This window comes from Mesocricetus auratus, unplaced genomic scaffold (genome assembly GCF_017639785.1).
Source record: "Mesocricetus auratus isolate SY011 unplaced genomic scaffold, BCM_Maur_2.0 Super-Scaffold_100006, whole genome shotgun sequence".
Lineage (NCBI taxonomy): Eukaryota > Metazoa > Chordata > Mammalia > Rodentia > Cricetidae > Mesocricetus > Mesocricetus auratus.
In genome coordinates, this window is record NW_024429190.1 from 44,886,168 (window position 1) to 44,908,641 (window position 22,474).

The following is a 22,474-nucleotide window of genomic DNA, read 5'->3' on the forward strand; positions in this document are numbered from 1 at the left end:
GGGCTGGAAAGATGGCTCAGTGGTTAAGAGCATTGGCTGCTCTTCCAGAAGACCCAGGTTCAATTCCCAGCACCCACACGGCAGGTCACAACTGTCTGTAACTCCAGCTGCAGGAGATCCAACACTCTCACACAGACACGAATGCGGACAAAACATGAATGAACAAAAAAATTTAAAAATTAAATTAAATCTTTAAAAGAAAATACAAAAACCCTAATTAACTTTCCCGCCTTCCATTAGTTTCCCTCTGACAGCTGCTTTATCAGCAGTGTCCCTGAAGTCACCACATATGGGTCTGAGAGGCCAACGTGTCAATGAATGGCAGCCTGAAACACACAAAGTGCTATCTTCTCTTGGCTGGGGGCTTTGGCCCAGATAGAGCAGTAGTTCTCAACCTGTGGGCTGCGAGCCCTTTGGGGGTCAAATGACACTTTCACAGGGGCCCCATATCAGATACAGTAGCAAAATTACAGTTACAAAGTAGCAACGAAATAATTTTGTGGTTGGTCATTACATCTGCAATTCTCAAAGACCTTTCTTTGATCTAAGGACCACCCTTCTGTGGTGGTCAAAACTCCCACCCATGCATGCATGCTGTGTGTTTCATCCACTCTTTGCTTTCCTAATCTGTCAGACTCCACAGCAAGACAGTAAGACTCTTATTGATTGTTTGGCTTTTTTTTTTTTCCGACAAAGTTTGACTTCCCTGTCCTAGCTAGCCTGGAACTTGCTTTGTACGCCAGGCTGGCTTTGAACTCAGATCCTCCTGGCCCTACCTTCCAAGTGCTGGAGTTAAAGGTGTGAACTACCATGCCCTGCTTTCCAGCTGATCTAAACCCTCCAAGCCCCTGCTGTATCAATCCCCTTATTGCTAGAATAAAAGGCACGAGCCACCATGCCTGACCTAAGAATACATTTTTATTTGATCTACTTAATTACATTCATTAATTGATTGATTTTTGTGAGTGGAAATCCAAGGACAATTTGGATGAGCTGTTTTCTCCTTCCACCGCCGTGTGGGGAGGATAGAACTCGGGGCCTCAGACCTCATCGGCCTGAAGAACACAGTTTTAATTTGTAATCCTCCTAAGGAAAACTCCTAAGTGAGTCACTAACATGCTAACTGGAGGGGAAAGGAGCTTGACTTTTGGCTCAAATAAGTAATGGAAAAAACAAAAACAAATCAACAATGGCCTATGTACCTAGAAGACAGTATCTTTTTATCTCTTTGATAAGACTTAATAAGGAAGCCACATCCCTAAGTGCCATAGGACAGTACTGGAGTGCCAGTCAACTTTTACCTAATTAGAGAGTCTTTTATCTGAAAAAATTCCACTTCCATTCATTTCTACGGATTTCTTGAACACCAGGGACGGCAGAAAGCTATCAGCTGTCATACTTGGTAGACTCTTTTTCCCCAGATTGAATTTTCCGCTGGAAACAACAGCAAAGCTGGAGCCTTCAGAGGTAAACGTCCCCAGGAAGACCCCCCTCTGCTTTGGTTAACACTTAAATCAGACGCCCCAGTCACCTAAAATTCCGAAATCTCATGCTAATAACCCGCCATCCAGTCACCTGTGCCTCAAAGCAGTCGGTCATGTTTTCTCAAGGGAGAAAAAAAATCTTTTTTTTTTCTATGGAAAAAGACTTCGTCTCTACAGGAAATATGATGCGGCTGACTGTGTGATTATCTGCTTTTCCAAAAGCTGACGCTTTAAAAATCTTTTTATAAACCCTTTAACTTCCCACTAAAGAAGGAAGGCGGTCAAATGATAAGTACTAAAGAGGAAAGAAAAAGAGAGAAATCTTTTTGCAAAAGGCAGGGCCCTATGGAAGATTTGGGGACAGTCGTCAGGACTGCCCAAAGTCCACCTTACCTTTGGTAAGTACTTGGCGTCGCCCACTTCAGAAATTAACACCATCCACAGCCCGGTAGCAATCTACAAGACTAGGAAGCCACCTACAACATCTTCTCTGTCCGCCCTCTTTTAAACAGAAAACCAAATTAAGGAGTCTCCAAGCTCCTTCCCACCGTGTAGCTTAAAGCAACAGATCGCTCGCTCTAGGCTTTAACTCTCTCGGGCTCTGGGAATTCCAGTTTGTCACAATTTCTTAACCTGGACGACCTGCGGAGAGAAACTCCCCAACCCAGAGCCTGGCTTTTCGGGGTCCGAGCTCTCGGCGAGCGGCGGGGCTGTGTTGTACGAGCGGGCTGCGTGGCGGCTGTGGCCCGGGAGTGAGCGGCGCGGGGTCGGATCCCGCGGAGCGCGGCGGAGTCCGGCACCAATCCCTGCCTCTGCAATCCTGGCTCTTCCCGGTTCCCTCCCTCCGCCTCCTGCCCTCCCCCAGCCGAGGCCATTCGCCTCACAGTAGCAAGGTTGTCTAGTATACTCCCTTCCCTTAAACTCACCAAACCAGATTTTTACTCCCAACACCGGTAACTTCCCGTAAATCTGTACTGAAATTTTATCCTGCTCGCTGAGCCTCCACTGGCCGAAGGCCAGTGCAACATTCCTGTTGTTTTAGGAGTGCGGATACCTTAGCTGAAGGTTTTTCAAATAAAGAAAAAAATCATATCGAACCGGCACGATGGAAGGATTTAGGAACTTTGACCGCTTTAGGAACTTTGACCGCTCAAAAAAGACACATCTATTTCAGACATCCAGAAGGGACCCCAGAAGAGGCACCTGCCCCACCTGGGGACATCTGGGAGAGTGGCTTCCGGCCGCCTGGGGCTGTTCAGAGTAAGCAACCCTGAGCCTGTACCGAGGACTAAAGACCCAGCGCCTGAATCCCAGGCGAGCAGTGCCACCCCACCCCACGCCCGGCCTGGCAGGGCAGGAAGGCGCTGAGCAGGTAGGGCGGCAGCGAGCCCCGCCGCGGGCCTGCAGGAAGCCAGGACCTCCTTACCTGGGGCCGAGCATGGCTCGGAGAGCACAAGCAGGCACGTCACGGGGCCCAAGCCCTGACCTTTGCCGGGGCCTTCACAGCAGGGCCTGGGGCCTGGGCGCCGCTCGTTCAAAGTGGCTCATTCTTAATGCGCTCTGACCTAGTGTTACAGCTGGTTTCTAGAAAGGGAACAAAAACAGTGCGTGGAGAAACTGCAGCCAAGCCCTCTCGTAACCTTGCCTCTAGTCACTGGGAAGCCGGCTCCGGCTCCGACCCCCAGCCCCACTCCCACGAAACCCACCCAAGGGCGGCGATCCCCGCCCCACCCCTCGGGTTACCTGTTTATACAAGAATTAAGGAGCCTCCCGCATTTCAATGGAGCGCTAAGCCTGTTTGGAGGCACGGAATCGGCCAACAGGAATCGAATTCTGTGACTAAACAAACTAACTAGAAGAGGAAGCGGGCACCACCAGGAACCTAAAGTTGTGATTTTGGGTTGCAATGTCATGCAACTGAGAAAGAGAAAAAAACTACTGTTTCGCAGTGGAGTACTTTAATTAAAGGAATACTCCAAAACCTTTTCCCCCCTCTAGTTAAATGAGTTAACACGAAGCTTAGTAGAGTATGGTATACAGCATTAGCCGCCATTGTTAGTGATATTATTATTGTGTATTATGGATTTTTTTTTCAGTAGAGAAGGATAAGGGAGATTAAAGGGAAGCTCCGGCCCAACACGCTGCACTTCACTATCTGTGAGGATACGAGCAAGTTATTTAACAGCCAACCCCGAGTTTCTGGAAGATTCTAAGGATGGGAGTTTTGCATTCATTGTGGACAGTCTCAGCTAGAAGGGAAAACCGAGTCTTTGTAAAGGGGTGTACAAACACTACATCTGTCCGGCGTTCCACGAAGAGCACTAGGGGACTCTGGGATCGAATGTCCGTCACAGTGCAGGGTCCTGATTTGGATTTAGTCACTTGACCTGCAGGGTCATCCTGCAAGTTACTCTATTGGTTAAAAGTCAGTGCTAGATAACAGTGGACCATGCAGTCTGAAAATGTGTGCAATTCAGAAAGTGATTCGAAAACTCATAAATATCATCAATACCAAGTAATACTGGAGGCTAACAGGGAATGGATGTCTCTGCCCTTTGTCCTCCCATTAACTTGACGTGTAAGTGAGGACCCTAATCTCCTGCTGATGCCTTTCTGGCTCAGGTGCACTTTCACCCCCTTTACCTCATCTGACCCTCGGGTCTGCCCCAACTCTGGAGGTGAAGACACGGTCCATACAGAGGTTAGGTGATCAGTCCAACTGCTCCCTGAGTGCTGACCCTTCCAGTCTAATCAAAAAGCAACATCTTGGCACCATTAGCAAAAGTAATTCCTGAAGCCAGACAGGAATTCTGAAGTTTTAGATCCTTTTGATCTTTTATCATTTTAGGCAGCAAAACTCAAGCCAGAGCAAGGCTTTGTCAATAGGTGCCTCTGTGTGTGTGTGTGTGTGTGTGTGTGTGTGTGTGTGTGTGTGTGTGTGTGTGTGTGTGTGGTGTGTACTTGGACTCTCTGACTGTAGAAAACCCCCAGTTCCTGCACTGTTCCTAAGGGTTGATACAGGCAGGCAGGAACCTGGATACAGCTGTGACAGCTTGGAAAGCCAGCTCCCCACCAACCTCACTGTCCTTGCCTCTCCGTCTAGAGCTCAGCCTGAAGAGACACCTTAGTGTCAGGGACTCTCTGAGCCTGAGGAACAGCTGTCTGCTTCAGAATAGGTTTAAGCCCTGGGAGCAAGGACTACAAATAATAGACTAGATCAATGGTCCTCAACCTGAAGATCGAGACCCCTTGGGGGGGTCGCACATCAGATCCCCTGAATATCAGATATTTACATTGCGATTCATGACAGCAGCAAATTTACAGTTATGAAGTAGCAACAACGAAAAAATGTTGTGTTTGGGTGACCGTGACATGAAGAATTTCGTTAAAGGGTCATGGCGTTAGGAAGGTTGAGAAGCACTGGGGTGAAGTCCAGCAAAGTGGCTTTTAAAGTCAGCAGAATACACACAGCCAGACCCTGTGTCAACAAGAAAGGAAGGCATAGGAAGGGAAGGGGACTTGAGGTGCTGTAGCTCCGTGGTTGAGCACTTGCCTAGGATGAATGTGAGTGTGTGGGAGCTGCTGACCTAGAGCTAGCTGCCCCTGGGAGCTGAGCCCTGGGAAAGTCTTCGTAAGTGTTTCTGAGTCTGTCACTTGCCCTCAAAAGCCCAACGGCAGCCTGCATTTGCACGCCTGCTTTTCTGTTCTACCCATGGCACAGCAAGCTGGGCATGCCGCAGTTCTGTTGTCTGTGTAACAGAGTGTTGAGCAGTCCAGGCTAGCCTGGAACTTGCTGTCTTCCTACTTCAGTACCCGAGTGCTGGGGTTGCATGCACGCGCTTCCAAGTTGGCACAATTCTTTCGAGAGTTGTTTTCTGGGGGAGTAGTGAGGGCAAGGAGGGGGCTGAGACAAGATTTCATGTAGTCCAGTCTGGCCAAGCAAAACAGAGTCATGTAGCCCAGGCTGGCCAAGCAAAACAGGTAAATTCTTTATCCCGCTTTCCATTTCTCTCCCTAGGAATATGGTAAAGATACCACAGGTTCTTTTCTTCCTTCCTTCCTTCCTTCCTTCCTTCCTTCCTTCCTTCCTTTCTTTCTTTTATTTAAGTTAGAAACAAGCTTGTTTCACATGTCAATCTCAGCTCACGGTTTTTTTTTTGTTGTTGTTGTTGTTGTTTTTGTTTTTTTAAAGACTATTTTTCACTATGTTGCCCATGCTGGTCTTGAACTCACATACGTGAGCCACCACACCTGGTTAAAACAAACTTCTAAAACTGACAGACTATGAAAAAACAAATGTAAGCTTTTGTTATTCCTGTCCTATGGCTGGCCTTCGTGTCAGCTAAGTCCCACTCGCGTGTTATTTTAGTGCTTGAGACCCTGACTTGGGTGGACCTTCTGCTTCTGCCCTATTCCACCTCAGAGGCCACATTCCAGGAAGACTACAAAGAACATGAAGAGTTTTGGATCTTGGGCTGGGGAGTTGACTCAGTGGGTAAACACTTGTTGCACAAGTGTGGCAAGCTGAGTTAGAACACACAAAACCCACAAAGAGCCAGTGCTCCTATGATGAGAGAGGAGGCGGGACTGGGACCATCCCCAGAGGCCTGTGGGCCAGCTGGCCTGTCATACGGAGTGGCAAACAACAGAGACTCTGTCCCAAAGGAGTTGGAAGGCAAGGCCCAACACCCAGGGGTGTCCTCAGGCCTCCACACACGCTCATGAACACACACACACACACACACACACACACACGCATGCTTGGTCATACATACCGTTCGTGTATGTATATCAGATGCACATACACATGGAGAGATTTGATCTCAATTTAGCTTATTACCTGAATGATGTCACACAGCTGCTTAGGTACTCTGAGCTACAGTGCCCTCACTTGCTAAAAAACATCTACCTTCTGGCTTTTTAGGAGTTAAACAAAAGATGAATTCTCAGCATGGTTCCTGGCACTTAGAAAATACACAGGAAATGGTATTTCCCTTGGTACCTGGAAAACACCTACTCCAAGGCTTTTAAAAGAGTTGTCTTTCCTCTATTTAAATCTCAGCTCAATGCTATGCCAAGGCATTCTCATTGAAAGAGGCAAGCCTCAGACCTTTGTAAAGAACCACAATATAATAAGAACTGCTCGTGCATGCAACATTTCCAAAGACACATTACCAACCATCACAGCTGTATGTATTAAGATGAGTAAGGCAGAAATCATGTGCATTACCCCATAGCTCAGATTAGAAGACTAAGGCTGGCAGCCATTTCTCCAAGCTTCTAATATATGACAGAGGCAGAGTTTTTGTGGCTTCTCACTATTCTGCAACACTGAAGCTATGGTTGCTTTCCTGAAGCCAATTGAGGAACTGATTAGAGGAGCTAAAAATGATGGCTTTTGGCCAGGTGTGGTGGCCAATGTCTTTAATCCCAGGACTCTGAAGGCAGAGGCAGGAGGATATTTAGGAGTTCAAGGTTGGCCTGGTCTATCCAGTCTAAACAGCAAGCTCCAGGACAGCCAGGGAGGGGTACATAGTGAGTACTTGTCTAGTTATAAGTTATTTTCTTCTCCAAACCTCACCGTAGGGCTGATGGCAGTACCCGTTTGCTCATTGTGAGGTCTGAATGGTAATACACACACACACACACACACACACACACACACACACACACACACACATACACACACACACACGAAAGCATTCACAGACACAGAGGAAGAGGAAAAGAGCGTTTTTACTCACCAATCATTTTTTTTTCTTTTCTCTTACTATTGGGGAATGAAATCCAGGATTCCTTACATGCTGGACAAACACCCCTCAGGCCTACTACCTTTTCAATACCGAAAAGTTATTTCTCCTCAGTGGCCCATGGGGTGACTCTGGGACTGTGTGCAGAGTTTAAGCCATTGCCTGGAACACAGTGTCTATCAGTGCTCTTGTTTTTCTACATATCAATGTTTTGCCATGATCACGTGAAGTCATGATAAATGACTGAGTTTATTGGTTGTGGTAGGGTAGGGACACTTGTTTTTTATTTCTCATGGGAGCTGACAATATCATTTCAGTAATTTTATTTTCTTCTCACTTTCATTTCTTTCAGTTTTATCTGTACCAGAGCAAGTTATGGTAGATGAGATAAAATCACCCACCTGGGCCCTAAAGTCTATGGAGACTAGTGATATTTTCCTGATCAGAAAGTCTTCAAAAACTGAATCTGGGCCAGGCAGTGGTGGTGCATACTGTAATCCCAGCACTCTGGAGGCAGAGGCAAGTGGGTCTCTGTGAGCCAATATCTCATGCCTGCCTGGTCTACAGAGTGAGTTCCAGGACAGGTAGGGCTGTTACACAGAGAAACCCTGTCTCCCCCCCCCCCAAAAAAATTAAAAACGACAGAACTGAATCCATCTTTAATCCAGAACATGCAACCAGACTCAAAGTCCTGTTGTCCCCATCGTTTTTACAGCCTCCTGCTTTTCTGTGTCTGAGGACAGCACTCATATAAGACTTAAAAACAAACAAACCAAGAAAACCCACTTCATTTACAACTTTAACACTAAATCCCCACTGGATCTAATTCGTGCAAATAGAAGACATTCTGTATTGCAAATACAAGACCCCTCCCCCCAGCACTCTAATCCAAAGGATTAAAATCAGTGGCCAAACCCAGACCACAGTCGCTGCCCATAGCGTGAGTAGGGCCATTCAGAAATCTATTAGAAGGCATCTGGCTTGGCAGTTTCCATGCCACACTGTAGGAGGGCCTCTAACTGAATTTTAAAAATGTACTGAGTTCACAGAAAAGAGAATTAAGTATAGCAGGGGTTCCCTCTGAACATTAATCTCAGAAGCCAAATCCTTCATTTTGCAAAAGACCTTCAATACAGGAGTCCCTTGACCTTGGTCCCTCTTGCACAAACAGCTCTGCCAAAGACAGCCCTACTGAGAGGGAGGGAGCTCCCATGTAAACTATAGGCCCTTAAAGGCTCACTCAAGACCAAGAAGTGATTTGTTATGGCAACAAATGCTATTAATTCCTTTGTATCTCTTTAAGACTTGTTCCCCCACCAGGTCTCCAGATTTCTGCTTATTTTATAATGGAAACAACCACACACAAGAACTCGATCAGCCAGCAGAACTTACCAGAAGAGACTGTCAACGTGGATTTGCTAATATTTATTAGCCGCTTGTTAGACTGTTCGCCAGACAGTATCACATGCTTCACATATATTAACTGTGCTAACTTTACAGGAATGCCATGAGACAGAGACCACTGTGATGCTCCTGTTATTGATGAAGAGATTAACATGCAGAGCAGGTAGGTGACCCAGCAAAGAACCCACAGATAGACTGTGGCAGAACTAGGCAGTCTGGCTTTGCGATCCTAACCATGACATCCCATGGCCTATCACAGGATGTCATATTTGTCTACAACTACTTTATATGAATCTGGGTAGCTATGCTCCTGCCTATATCCAATGGGGCCCAGAAGAGCGCCTGAATGAGTGTGGTGGCACCTGCTTGTAATCCTAATTCTTAGGAAGCTGAGACAAGAGACTTGTCTCAAGATAGAGGCTAGCCTGGGCTACATTGAAGTTCAAGACCAGGTATCTAGCAAGACTGTTGGGGGTGGGGGAGTGTTGTGGAATATGACTTTGACTATGTAAAGATGAGTTACATTCGTTTGTGCTGCATTTGTTTAAGAATGTAAAGAAGTACTGCTTTGCCTGCCTAAGGCATCTGATTGGTCTAATAAAAAGCTGAACAGCCAATAGCTAGTCAGGAGAGGGATAGGCGGGGCTGGTGGGCAGAGAGAATGAGTAGAAGAAGGAATCTAGGCTGAGGGAGAATGAGGGAAGAGAAAACAAGGGAGAAGGAGGGAGATACCTGGGGCCAGCCAGGCAGCCAGAAGTCAGGAAGACACGGAATAGGACATTCAGAATGAAGGAAAGGTAAAAAGCCCTGAGGCAAAACATAGATGAAGAGAAACAGGTTAATTTAAATTGTAAGAGCTAGCAAGAAACAAGCCTAGCGCCGGGCGTTGGTGGCGCACGCCTTTTATCCCAGCACTCGGGAGGCAGAGGCAGGCGGATCTCTGTGAGTTCGAGGCCAGCCTGGTCTACAAAGTGAGTTCCAAGACAGCCTCCAAAGCTACAGAGAAACCCTGTCTCCAAAAACACCAAAAAAAAAAAAAAAAAAAAAACAAGCCTAGGCTAAGGCCGAGCATTTACAACCAATAGTAAGTCTCCATGTATTGATTTGGCTTGCTGGGGAGGGATGGGAGGGGAGGCAGGGCAGGTCATGACAAAGACAGTGCCTAACACTTAGTAGTCAGTGTAGATATACATCTAAATATTAGGGTCCCAAATATTCAGAGCAGTGTACCAGGGAAAGTGGAGTCTGGCTCAGCTCAAGACAGGCTTAGGGTCACATGTGAAAATGACTGAAGGATGATTTCAAGGCACCAGCTGTAACTTAGAAATAAAACGCTTGGCTAGTAGTGTTGGCTCAAGTCTTTGGTTCAGTTTCCACCAACTCAAAAAGAAAAGCTTCCAAAGGTTGAGGAGTATGTTCTCAAAGGTTTTCATCATCTGAAGTGTACTGTAGGGAATGACCACTTTACAGAAAGGAATTAACTGCACATATGGCCATTAAAAAACCACATTACAATGATGTGTAAACACTACCAGGCATGGTGGCCTATGCCTATAATTCTAGCGCTCACACACTGAGGCAGGAAGACTGGGAGCTTGTTTGAAGGCTAGCCTTGTCTACAAAGCAGAGCGTCTGTTTCAAAGTTTTCAAAAACGGAGCTACAGAGATGGCTCAGTGGTGAAAAGCGCTCACTGCTCTTCTAGGCCACCCAAGTTCAGTTCCCAGCACCCATGTCAAGTGGCTCACAGCCACCTTCAGCTTTAGTTCCAAGGAACGCATATCCTCCCCTGGCTTTAGTGAGCACGCATAATGCATTCCTGCATACACGTATACATATCTATGTACATACATAAATAATAACAAAAAATGTAAAAACAAATGCTCTTTAGTTTTATCACTTTTATTTACTTAGTGTGTGCGTGCATGTGTGTGGGCACATGTGGGAGTGGGGGAGACATCTTGAGGGAGTTTTCTTTCTCCTTTCTCTATGTGGGACCCAGGGGTCAAATTAGGGTCATGGGGCTTAACCACATGTGCCGTTACCCACAGAGCCATCTCAGTAGCCCACAAAGTGAACATTCTTATCTTTATTTCTATTGTTCCTCTGCTTGGAATATCTTTGTTTTCATAATCTATCCATCCATCAGCAGGGTACACTCCATCCATTCATTCATCAGCAGGGTATACTCCATCCATCCATCCATCCATCCATCCATCCACCCATCCATCCACAGGGTACACTCCATCCATCAGTAGGGCACACTCCATCCATCCATCCATCCATCCATCCATCCATCCATCCATCCATCCACAGCAGGGTAAGCACAATAGTTAAGAACACATTCGGCCAAGAGTGGGGTCACACACCTGTAATCCCAGATTGGAAGGGAGAGGCAGGAAGATTAAGAGTTCAAGCCAGCCCCAGTTACTTGAAACCCCACCACTTGACCTTCCCTCCAAAAGAACAGTCTGAAGCCAACTGCCAAACCTGGATCCTGTCCCAAAGGCCTATGAGCACGTATCTTGAGCACTAGGGTCTTTAGACTCCTCATTGCTACCCACTTCATTAGGGAGGCCCCATGTGTGGTATACAGGGTGCTGCAAACAGAAATAGCTCAAGCTCCATCTTGGCATTTTGTATTGCGATTGTTTGACCCTTTTTTTTTTTTTTTTTTTTTGGTTTGGTTTTTCAAGACAACAGGGTTTCTCTGTATTGTTTTGGAGGCTGTCCTGGAACTCGCTCTGTAGAACAGGCTGGCCTCGAACTCACAGAGATCAGCCTGCTCTGCCTCCCGAGTGCTAGGATTAAAGGCATGTGCCTCCAATGCCAGGCCTGCGATTGTTTGACCTTAAATCCTATGATTTGTTTTGTTTTTGCACTGAGGAATCTTTGTCTCTTGTTCTGAGACAGAGTCTCAGGTAGTCTGGACCAGCTTCAGAGAATGAGGGATCACCTTGAGCCCTTGAATTCTCATCTTCTTGCCTCCACTCATCTCAAATGCCGAGATTACAAAAGCACACCACCACGCCCGGCTCCATCTATTCTTTTATTCCCCCAATATTTATCAGGCGTTGCTATGTGTCAGATTCTGTGCACCATCCTAAAGATAAAAAGGAAAAATGAGACTAGGTTCTCATCCTCGAGGATCTAGTATGTACGGAGACAGGGAAATAACCACCTGACAGACCTTACAGTTTGGAAGCCCAGGAGGCGATGAGAGGACTCATACATTCTAAAGAGCTAATTTGGGGAGATGGAGGCAGAGCTAAAACTGCCTAGGAGTTAGCCGGGTTAAAAAATAAAAGGTGAGGGGAGGGAGTACCCTTCATCAAGTCACCAAGAAACCAAAGAGAGGCAGGATGTGAGTGCAGGGAGGCATTCTCTGGGGCTAGAGGAGGAGATGAAGGCTGTAGGAGAGGAAATTATGAGCTGATGGATTGGTGGCCATAAGGAATCTTGTCTGTCATAAGTGGGGATTCAGAAGGGTTTAATCCTTGTTTGTTTTGGGGGCAGAGTCTCACTATTGTAGCCAAGGCTGCCTTCAAATCTGTCATCCTTCTACCTCTGCCTCCCAGGTGCTGGGACTACAAGTACACAGCAACATGCCTGTCTGCAGAAAGGTTTTCTTTTGTGTGAGTGTATGTGTATGTGGCATATACATGATTGTATATGTGTATACCTGTGTAGGAGAGATGTGCATATGAGTACACACATGGCAGTCTATTCATTGCTACCCCATCCTACCCTCACTGTTCACTGTTAGAGTTAAAGGTACACAGATAAAGGTACCTGACGTTATTTATTTATTTTGTGTGTATGAACATTTTGTTCACATGCATGTATACATACCATGGACTGGGGGAACTGGGGTTACAGACGGTTGTAAGCCAATATGTGGGCACTGGGAATTGAACCCAGGTCCTTTGAGCTTACCTCTCCAGCTCCCCCCTCCTTAAACATGGGTGCTAGGAATCTGGAATTGATTCCTCCGGCTTACGCAGCAGCCCTGAGGTTTTCATGTCATGCTGGGTACAGGGCATGGTATCAATCCCAGGACTCAGAACACCAAGTCAAGAAGACATGGGCTTTGGGGTCAGCCTGGGCTATATAGCGACACCCAGTGTCCAAAAGAAAACAAAATAAAATGAGCATATCGGCGTGAGTCCACAGTCGTGTCAAACTAGATGAAGAAGAAAGATTCGAGATGTAGGGGGCTAGAGAGATGGCTCAATGGTTAAGGATTCAAGATATATTTGGTGGTAAACGTCATAAGGCTTAGTGACCAGGCAGATCATGGAGGAGGGACGAGGTAAAAGTAGAAATGTTGTATCATTTACTGTCATGCTCCCCTTCCTCCTCCTCCTCCTCTTTTTCCTCTGTCTTCTTCCTCACACAGGCTTGCTTGACGTGCAGTGCAGGGTCACTTGAGCTCCTGGGCCTCCTGCCGCCACTTCTCTTGTACGAGTTTTATGGGCATGACCCAGAACATCCAGCCTACATGGTACTTTGTGAAGTGAGAACTTCAGGCCGTGTGTATATGGAAGGAAAAAGCTGGCCCAGGCAAGCAGGGTAGTGCACACTGGTAATCCTAGCACTTGGAGGGTGGAAGCAGGAGAATTAGGAGTCCAAAGCACCCTTAGTGACATAGTGAGCTTGAGGCCAGGCTGGGCCTCAAAGCAAAGTAAGACCTGAGGTCCCTAAGACACAGGACGATTCATTAGTTCACCCCACCATCTATTTATTCAGCGTGTTTTTATTGTCTACTGAGTCAAGCACTGAGGAGACACAGATGATTAGAGAAGCAAGATCCATTATCTTCATAGTGGAAGACACACGTAACTGCCCATCATACAAAGTTAGGAGACCGTAGTAGTGGCTACAAAATGCCAGGAGGAATTCGCCAATTCTGCCTTTGGGGGAAAGGAAAGTGAGCTGAATTTCTTAGACTTGTGCTTTTGTTTTTTGAGACAGGATCTAAACACACAGCCCAAGCCAGCCTCAAACTCTCAATTCTCCTGTCTCATCTTTTTGAGTGCAGCAATTACAAGTCCACATCACCCCTCCCAGCTGAGGTGGAAACATGTGGACTGGGAATTCAAAATGAGAAAGCAAAGAGCCTCAAGACATTCTAGCCAGGGAACTCATGAACAAGAAGCAGGCAGGGCAGCATTAAAAGGCAGTGACTATCTTCTGTGACAGAAGCTTGACAGTGTGAGGAAGTGACAGGATTGGCAGGCAGAGTTGGGTAGGGACCAGACAATTGTCAGATTTGAAAGGACAGTGATCCTTATGAGTGACAAGATGTTGATTATGAAGTCGCATGATGAAGAGTGTGTTTTCTAGCCAGGTGTTGGTGGCGCATGCCTTGAATCCCAGCACTCGGGAGGCAGAGGCAAGTGGATCTCTGTGAGTTCGAGGCCAGCCTGGTCTACAAAGTGAGTTCCAGGACAGCCTCCAAAGCTACTGAGAAACCCTGTCTCGAAAAACCAAAAAAAAAAAAAAAAAAAAAAAAAAAGTGTGTTTTCTAAAGAAAACTCAAACACAACGGCTGTATGACAAAACTTTTACTGGGGAGATGTGACACATACATCTACTCACCCCTAGGACAGGGAGCCCAAGACAGACCGAAGACAGACCAAGCCACCAAAGGGAAGCAATGAGTTTTACTGGGGATATTTACAGGAGTGTGGGGGAGGGGTTACTGACAGCAGCAGAAATGACTCGAAGACAGCTGCTGCATCTCCAAGGCCCACCCCAGCGTGGGTGACAGCTCACAAAAGCTGAGGACCTGGAGCACACTGCACAGACTGGAGAGTGTCCTTCCTCAGCGACTCAGGTCTAAATTTCTTCCAGGCAGCCCAGCTGGTTTCTGCTTATTCCAGGCAGATGGCCTGCCCTCAGAGTCTTGCAAGAGATGGATGACAAGGCCACAGATACTCAGGGGACAGTAGACGGAGCAGGCAAGATAGTTCACCATGTGGAGGCACATGCTGCCAACTCTGATGACTTGGGTTGGATTCCTGGGACCCACAGGATGGAGGGAAAAAATGGGCTACTCCAATTTGTCCTCCAACCTCCATGCACACTGTGGCCCAGGTAGGTGCATGAACTTACACACACATAGGATACATAAATGTAGTTGTAAAAAAGAGAGGTAGGGCTGGAGAGATGGCTCAGCAGTTAAGAGTACTTACTGATCTTTGCAGAGGACCCAGGTTTGGTTCCCAGCACCCACACGGGAGTTCACAACTGCCTGTAACTCCAGTGTCAGAGGATCCATACCTCTTCTAACTTCCAAAGATTCTTCTTGTACACACATGGTACACATACATGCACTCAAGCGAGCACACACACAAACAAAACAAAATAAAATGAGAGAGAGAAATGCTGGAGGTGATAGTTATCATAAGTTATCTACTTCACTTCCACAAGCCTTCCTTGGGAATACTGGAAAGCAAAAACTACATTTCCCAGAAGCCCTTGCTGTTAGAGTTCCTCCTGTAGTGTGGCTTCTGAGGAGTTGACCCATTTGTTAAAGGTTTGGGAGATAAAAGTGATAAAGAGACCAGGTTTCTGGATGCTTCTGCTATTTCTTCCATAAGTATAGTCACAAACACACAGAATAACCAGGCATGGTGACAAATGCTCTTAATCCCAGCACTCATGAGGCAGAGGCAGATGGGTTTTTGTGATTCAAGGCTATCCGGGTCTACAAAGGGAGTTCCAGGCCAGCCATGGTTACATAATAACATCCTGTCTCAAAAAACAAGACAAACAAACAAACCCACCCACCTACACACATACACGGAGAGTAGCCAGAGATGGTGGCATCACCACTTCAAATCCTGAGATTTGAGGCCTGGGCCACCACCAACTCAAGTCCGATTCTCCTCCCAACTTCTAAAGCTCAAAATCAGGGCCCCAGTCATGGCAGGCAAGCTGTGAGCTATACCCTCAGCTACACCCACCCTCGGTCCCCAAGGCCAGTTCTCTCTCTCTCTCTCTCTTCTCTCTCTCTCTCTCTCTCTCTCTCTCTCTCTCTCTCTCTCTCTCTCTGCTTTCTTAATTCCTTCCTTTCTTTCTTTTCCTTTTTCTTTTAAGATAGGGTTTCATGTAGCTCAGGTTGACCTCAAACTTTCTATGCAGCTGAGGATGACCTTGAACTCCCCGTCCTCCTGGCTCCATTTCTTGTGTATTACAGGCATGGAACACCACACATGGAACACCACACTCATTTGTATGAGTTGCATGCTAGACAAGCACTCTGCTAACTGAGCTACATGCCCAGCCCTTTCCAGAGAGGGAGGGAGGGAGGGATGGGGAGGGAGAGGTAGGGAGAGAGGGGGAGAGAGAGAGAGAGAGAGAGAGAGAGAGAGAGAGAGAGAGAGAGAGAGAGAGAGAGAGAGAGAGAGAGAGAGAGAGAAGGAGAGTTGTTGGTGTTGTTTTTCAGGGTCTCCTTGACCCCTAACTTGAGGCAATCTCCTTCCATTGCCTTTTGAATAGCAGCATTACAAGTATGAGCTACTGCAACTGACCCAAACCCCAATTTAACTTATTTATTTTGCCCCACAGGATCTCACTGTGCTGTAGTCCAGGCTGGCCTAGAACTTACTATATAACTACACTAGCTTGAGTTTAAGGCAGTCCTCTAGCTTCAGCTTCCCTGTTGTGTTGTAATCACGGGTGTGATTTATCCCGCCTGGGACCCAAATCCAATTTTTGAACGAAGAATTTGAAGCAGCCACGGTGGCACTAGTGGAATTTATTCTCACTGTTGTCTATAGTGAGGGTCACTTTCCTCTCAGATCTTGCACTCTAAACCCAACTGATTACCCAAGCAGTGACAAGCATCCATGAGTCAGTGACTCATTTGCCCACCTCTCAAAAAATATTAATATCGCGGGTTTGTTTTTACAACAGACTTGAATAAATAGTTAGCTTCCTTCTCTGTATTCCTCTCTCTTCATAAGGTGGCTAGTTCCATGGGACAGCAGCCTGGTGTCCGTGTTTCCAAGGTTGCAGGAGCAGAAAGGGGGGGATGGGCCTCAGTCTTCTCCTTAGACTTTTTGGAATGGCAGCAGAGCTCTGCAGTGGCCACAAATGTTTTCTGCTTCTACAATAAAATTCAGGGATTCACTCTACATCCTCAAGTACATGCCTAAGTAGATACTTTTCTTAATAGTCCTGGGGTAGCAAGCTGAAGATAGAAGCAGAAGCAGCATTTGCAATTCTTTTTTAGTTGTTGTTGTTTGTTTGTTTTTTGAGACAGGGTTTCTCTGTTTTGTTTTAGAGGCGGTCCTAGAACTCTCTCTGTAGACCAGGCTGGCCTCAAACTCACAGAGATCCGCCTGCCTCTGCCTCCCGAGTGCTGGGATTAAAGGCGTGTGCCACCAATGCCCAGCTAGCATTTACAATTCTTGTTGATAGAGGTACTGGGGATCAAACCCAGGATGTCATACAAGCTATGAAGGCATTCTGCACTGAGCTACAGACCAGCCCTAGTGCCGTATTTTGTTTTACTTGTTTGTTTGTTAAAAAAAAAAAAAAGGTCAGACTTTTTGAATATGCCTTTGTTGTAACACCGGTGACCTGGATTCTAGTTAATTAAAAGGCAGTATTTCTGCAGAATTAGATTAAGGTCCTTCCTAGGGTCCAGACGCTGTCTTATCAAGCTGTTTCTATTCAGCTCCAAACAATGACCCGTGGGGTAAGCATCAAAGGAATGCTTGATGAATGACTGAGAAAGTTTCTGAAGTAGGGTCACGTGACACATTTAAGTCCTGACTCTGACTCTGTTTCCTCACTTGTGAAATGAACTCCCGGGACATAGGTTCTGTTTTTTCTAAGACGTCAAACCTGAAGACATTTTTGATCCTACACAAGAACTGATGAATCTCTTCCTAAAATCATTGAGTACAGACACTCAATGTCGTCAGTCACTGGTGGTTGTTGATGGCACACACCTTTGATCTCGGGCACCCAGGAGGCAGAGGCAGGTAGACCAGCCTGGTCTACAGAGTGAGTTCCAAGACAGCCAGGGCCATTACACAGAGAAACACTATCATGAAAACACAAACAAAAACAACAACAACAACAAAAACCCCAAAACTACTCAATGAGTTAAGTTTGGTTGTGCCTACAGGAACCCTCACCCCCACAGAGTTCATGGACTCTGACAGTAAAATCCTGTTACCAGATCCCCTGGCCTTGAGATCTGTGTCCAGAATCACTGGGTGTGTAGCTCCATTCTAGGAAGGATCTGTGTGCTCTGGATGCTAGTGTTCCCTTGTTTACCATTAGGATATTTCCTTTTCCATGGGGATTTTTTGGAAAAGCCACACAACCACTTCAGAAAACCGTCCTGTTGTTGAACGACACCAATAGCTTCTTAGGCTCATTGGCAGCCAGAGCAAACTATTATCCATCTACGAAGAGAGGGGGCTAAGTCACTCAGTTGGCCAAGGCCAGAGGGAAAGTCCAGGCACCTCTGATGATGCCAGAGCTATAGCACAGGGCCTTGCAGGGAGCTGACAGTCAGGCAGAGCTCCACTGAGGGCTTGCTGGCGTTACATGAGGAAAGGGAAGGCCCTCTGTGACCAGCTTAAGGACAGGAGCTACACAGCACTGCTTCCTGTCAGCCCTGCCCTTCCAGGACGCTTCCAAAATGCACATACATTAGGTAATCTAGTGCTCTTTGGCATAGTGGTAATCCTTCAAGGTGCACAGTGAGGGACCCCACGTGGAGCAGGGACCTATCAGCAATTTCCCTAGTCCCTTCAATGCAGGCTGGGCTCAGGAAAATGTAATCAAAATCCAAACTAAGTGTGACGGTACATATCTGGGATGCTAACACTCCAGACGCAGGAGGATTCTGGTGAGGTCAAGACCAGCATAGCCTGTCTAAAAAGAAAAAAAAAACAAAAAACCAAAGTTAAAATTAAAAACAAGAAAGAGCAGAGTGTAGTGGCACACACTTTTATTCCCAGGACTTGGGAGGCAGAGGCAGGCAGATCTCTGTGAACTCAAGGGCAGTCTGGTCTACATAGAGAGTTTCAGGCTAGTTGCAACTCCATAGTGAGACTCTGTCTCAAAATAAGTACAAAATAATAATAATAACAATAAAAACAAGGGAGAAAATAAAACAACAGCAACCCAGAAATCACAGTTTATAAGCACTTGTTCTGGTTGGATAAACACAGACAAGTGATAGTGCCCGAGATTTCTGAACTCCTAAAGCATTTACATATTATAAATGCTACCGACTGGTCCATCCTGTGTGTTGGTGGGGATAATGCCTGTGTGTATTCTGCATTGCCAGACACAGCCTATGTGTTTCTGAACTTGGCACTCTGCTGCATAGATCCCTTAGTAACAACTACCTGCTATTGCTATGCTCAAATTCTGAACCCCAAAATCACCAAGAGGCCCATTTCAATGCAAAAGCAAAGAGTCTTTTATTGTAGTTGTTTAACGGGTTACCATTAGCTGGGGCGTTTCATTCATTCACTGGGGCTGGAGAAAGATCCTGAGAAACAGTGAGGAGGAATCTTAAAGAGCAGCAAAGGGGAGTGTCTAGGGGATGAAACAGCTTCAGGATTGGTGCACTTCCAGGTTTGGATGACCTGCCCTGTGTTGATTGGTCAACTGGTTGTTATGGCCCATAGGCCCTCCCAGGGCGGTTGCTACACTCTGCAAGTCACTGTTGTGCTCTTGCCTGTAAAGCATAGCCCCACCAGCTAACTTCTGGTTGATTCCTTGTTACAAGGAGGGCGTCTGACCTCTTAGTGACCAGGACAGGAGCAGCAAGGGGCTGTTACTTCACTATGAAGTTTGAGGCCGGGCTGGTCTGCAAAGCGAGTTCCAGGAGAGCCAGGACTGTTACAAAGAGAAAACCTGTCTCAAAAAAATAATAAAACAAAGGAACAAACAAACAAACAAACAAATCCAGCTCCTTAGCAAGTCTAGTAGCTTGGTTCCCAGGTTCCTTCATTCCCTCAGAGTTTTATCTCTTGTCACTTCAATGGCCAACCCATAATTTATGGTGCCCTCGCTCATCTACAGGCCATTTGCTCTCCTTAGGAGCAGTCAGTGTGGCAGCCTCTCTGACATCTGGCTGCATTTATACTTTTACACTTTAAACCACGCTTTGGGGGCTGAGAGTGGCTAGGAAGGCACTCACTTAGGAAAGTGCTCGCTGTGCAAGCACGAGGTCCTGAGTTCAGATCCTCGGCACCCACATAAAGGCAGGCAACTGCATGGGCAGCGGTGGATGGGCGGCGGTGGCGCACACCTTTAATCCCAGCACTCCGGAGGCAGAGACAGGTGGGTTTCCGTGAGTTCAAGAGGCCAGTCTGGTCTGCACAAAGAGTTCCAGAACAGCCAGTGCTACACAGAGAACCTGTGGAGGGGGGGGGGGGTAGAGAGAGAGAGAGAGAGAGAGAGAGAGAGAGAGAGAGAGAGAGAGAGAGAGAGAGAGAGAGAGAGAGAGAGAGAGAGAGAGAGCTGGGAATTTCCACATGTGATTGTTACTCTAATCCCGGGGTCTAGACGAAGAGGATCCCAGAGACTTCCTGACAATCAATCTAACAAAAACAAACAAACAAACAAACAAACAAAAAACCTGACTCAAAAAGATGAAGCAGAGGGAGGACTGGGGCAATGGCTCCTTGTTTTTTGCAAAGTATCAGTTTCCAGTAGCCACAATCAACTTTAAGTCCAGGCCTGGGGGACTCTGGCCTGTGCAGACACATACTTGGTGTGTGCACATGAACTCACATCAGCATACAAACATACACATAAAAAAAAAAACCGCTTTTTATGAGACAGTGTTTCTATATGTAACAAGCCTTGGCTGTCCTGGAACCAGCTGTGTAGAACAGGCTGGCCTTGAACTCACAGAAATCTGCCTCCTAAATGCTGGTATTAACGGTGTGTGCCACCACCACCCAACTAAAAAAAAAAAAATCTTAAAAAAGAAATAAGGTGGATGTGCCCGGAGGAAAACGTGGTGACCTCTGGCCTCCTTTCACACACATGCGCACACATACATTCCACACAAAAGAGAAGAAATGCCAGAGGTGTCCCCATGCTCTTCCTGCGGCCTTTCTTTGCGAAGCGCCCTTGGGAGCAACTCCACACCCAGCTTTCTTTGCCCTCCTGGTGATCCTTAGGTGTGTTCTACAATGACTCCCCAAAAGCCTGCCGACTGTGACCTCCTGTCACCTCCCCCGTGGTGACTCTCAGCTGCTGCTTCCGGGGACCATCTCTGAATGAGCCGCTGCACTCAAATCCCTGTTCCCAGACCTTCTTCAGGGGTTCCAAACCAGCAGCCTTTTCTCCACAGTTTGGCCCTTATGCCGTTTGCCTCCTGAGCATCTCCTTCTGGAAGGTTTGTAAATGTCCCCTTTTCTGTGACATCACATCCCACCCATCAAGTTCCAGCATCCTTGCAGGAGAACCTCCTTCCCCTGAGGTCCTGGCCTTCATCCAGCCTTTTAGCTGCAGTTGTCTGTGGGCAGATTTGATTTTGCTCTCACTAGAAACTGTGACTTACTCATCTTTGTAAACCAAAGCCTCAGAGGGGTGCTTTATACAGAGTGGAAGCCTAATAAATATTTGATGAATGAATAAATGGCCTCCTCTAACGTCACTGATTTCCTGGACAACCCTTATGCTCATAGAATGAAGTCAGAAGCCATATTCCTGATCCACAGACCTGGGCCAGGGGAATTCTTCTCATGCCTGGAAAAGAGGTTAAGCAAACTCTGCTGATCCGCCCACAGGGCCTGCCACTATGATCTTAGTGGGTGAGGACCTGCCCTTCCTTGCAGGGAGGGTCTCCAGGCTGCCTTGCCCAAGAATCCAGGGAGTAAATTGTAAGGGTACGAGAAGCTAGGCCTGAGGGCTAGTACAAACTCAGTGGGCCCACATTATGAAAATGACTGTAGATAAGACTCAGGCATCTCTAGATGCCATCAGTCCTCAAGGGAGCTGCTGTATTTGTAGTTTTTATCACTGGATGGTGGTAAAACCCATTCTTGGTATCAGCTGAAGGCTGGGTAAATAGCCCCAAGGGGATGCAATCCTGGAGAGGAATCCAAAGCAGTTGGTGGAGCCGCAGCTGGAGGTTCGCACACTGGTTTCAGCTGACTTTCTGAACTTTGCCTGGGGCTTGTTTTAAATGTTTGCTGCCAAGGGAGACCTGACGCCCTCTGCAGACTTCCAGCAGTAGGGATGGATGGCATAGGCCCATCCCTGCAACAGGAGACTTCAAACAAACAAACAAAACCATGCCTCCAGAGCCCGGAGAAGGAAAAGTTGGCCTTCCCTGCTGGGCAGAAATGGAAATGAACAAACAGCCTGAAGCCTATGAAATGGGCAGCCAGAGGGAGGCGGCCAGAGTTCAGCCATGCTGGTGGGAGACGTGAAGGAAGAACCAGGGCGGACTAGAAGAGGCAGAATGAGTCGGTGGAGGCAATCATGCAGAGTGGAGCAGAGCAAGTGACTAGGAGGGAAGAGGGGCTGGCATTTAGGAGCTGCCATGTGACAAGCAGGTAGCAGCCATCCGTCCTCCAAGTCAAGCCTTTGAGCTCTTACAGTTATCCTACAAATGAAAAAAGAGAGACTCAGAGAGGCTAAATGGCCTGTCCCAGGCCTCCCAGCTAATGAAACCTAAGTCAAAATGGTTCATATGCAGTTCAAAACAAAACACGTGATAGCTCTCACTGTTTGATTTAGGTCATGTGTCTAAGATCCTGACTCAACTCTGGGCACATATATTTTCTCCCTTTGCTTCTGAAGCTCACTGCCCTTGGGTGTGCTGTAAGGTAGTCACT

General features: G+C 46.9%; 1 protein-coding gene and 1 long non-coding RNA gene across 4 annotated transcripts in view; one reads left to right on the top strand and one right to left on the bottom strand.

The window, feature by feature from the left end:
• Rbm47 (RNA binding motif protein 47) overlaps nucleotides 1–3,351 on the bottom strand; it is a 131,852-nt gene extending 128,501 nt beyond the window's left edge. Inside the window, exons 1-2 of one of the 3 annotated variants that reach the window (XM_040747129.1) lie at nucleotides 3,228–3,351; nucleotides 2,911–3,068 (exon numbers count right to left, since the gene is read on the bottom strand). The gene's annotated coding sequence lies outside the window, so the exon portion shown is untranslated. Of the gene's footprint in view, nucleotides 1–1,877; nucleotides 2,295–2,910; nucleotides 3,069–3,227 lie in introns of those variants that run through there. The other 2 variants (XM_040747133.1, XM_040747128.1) reach the window with 2 other exon arrangements.
• Nucleotides 2,415–21,253, top strand: LOC110341694. The gene is made up of 3 exons (XR_002383673.2): nucleotides 2,415–2,856; nucleotides 8,735–8,801; nucleotides 20,810–21,253. It is a non-coding gene; the product is annotated as an uncharacterized LOC110341694 (long non-coding RNA).
• Nucleotides 21,254–22,474: the final 1,221 nt, after the last annotated feature.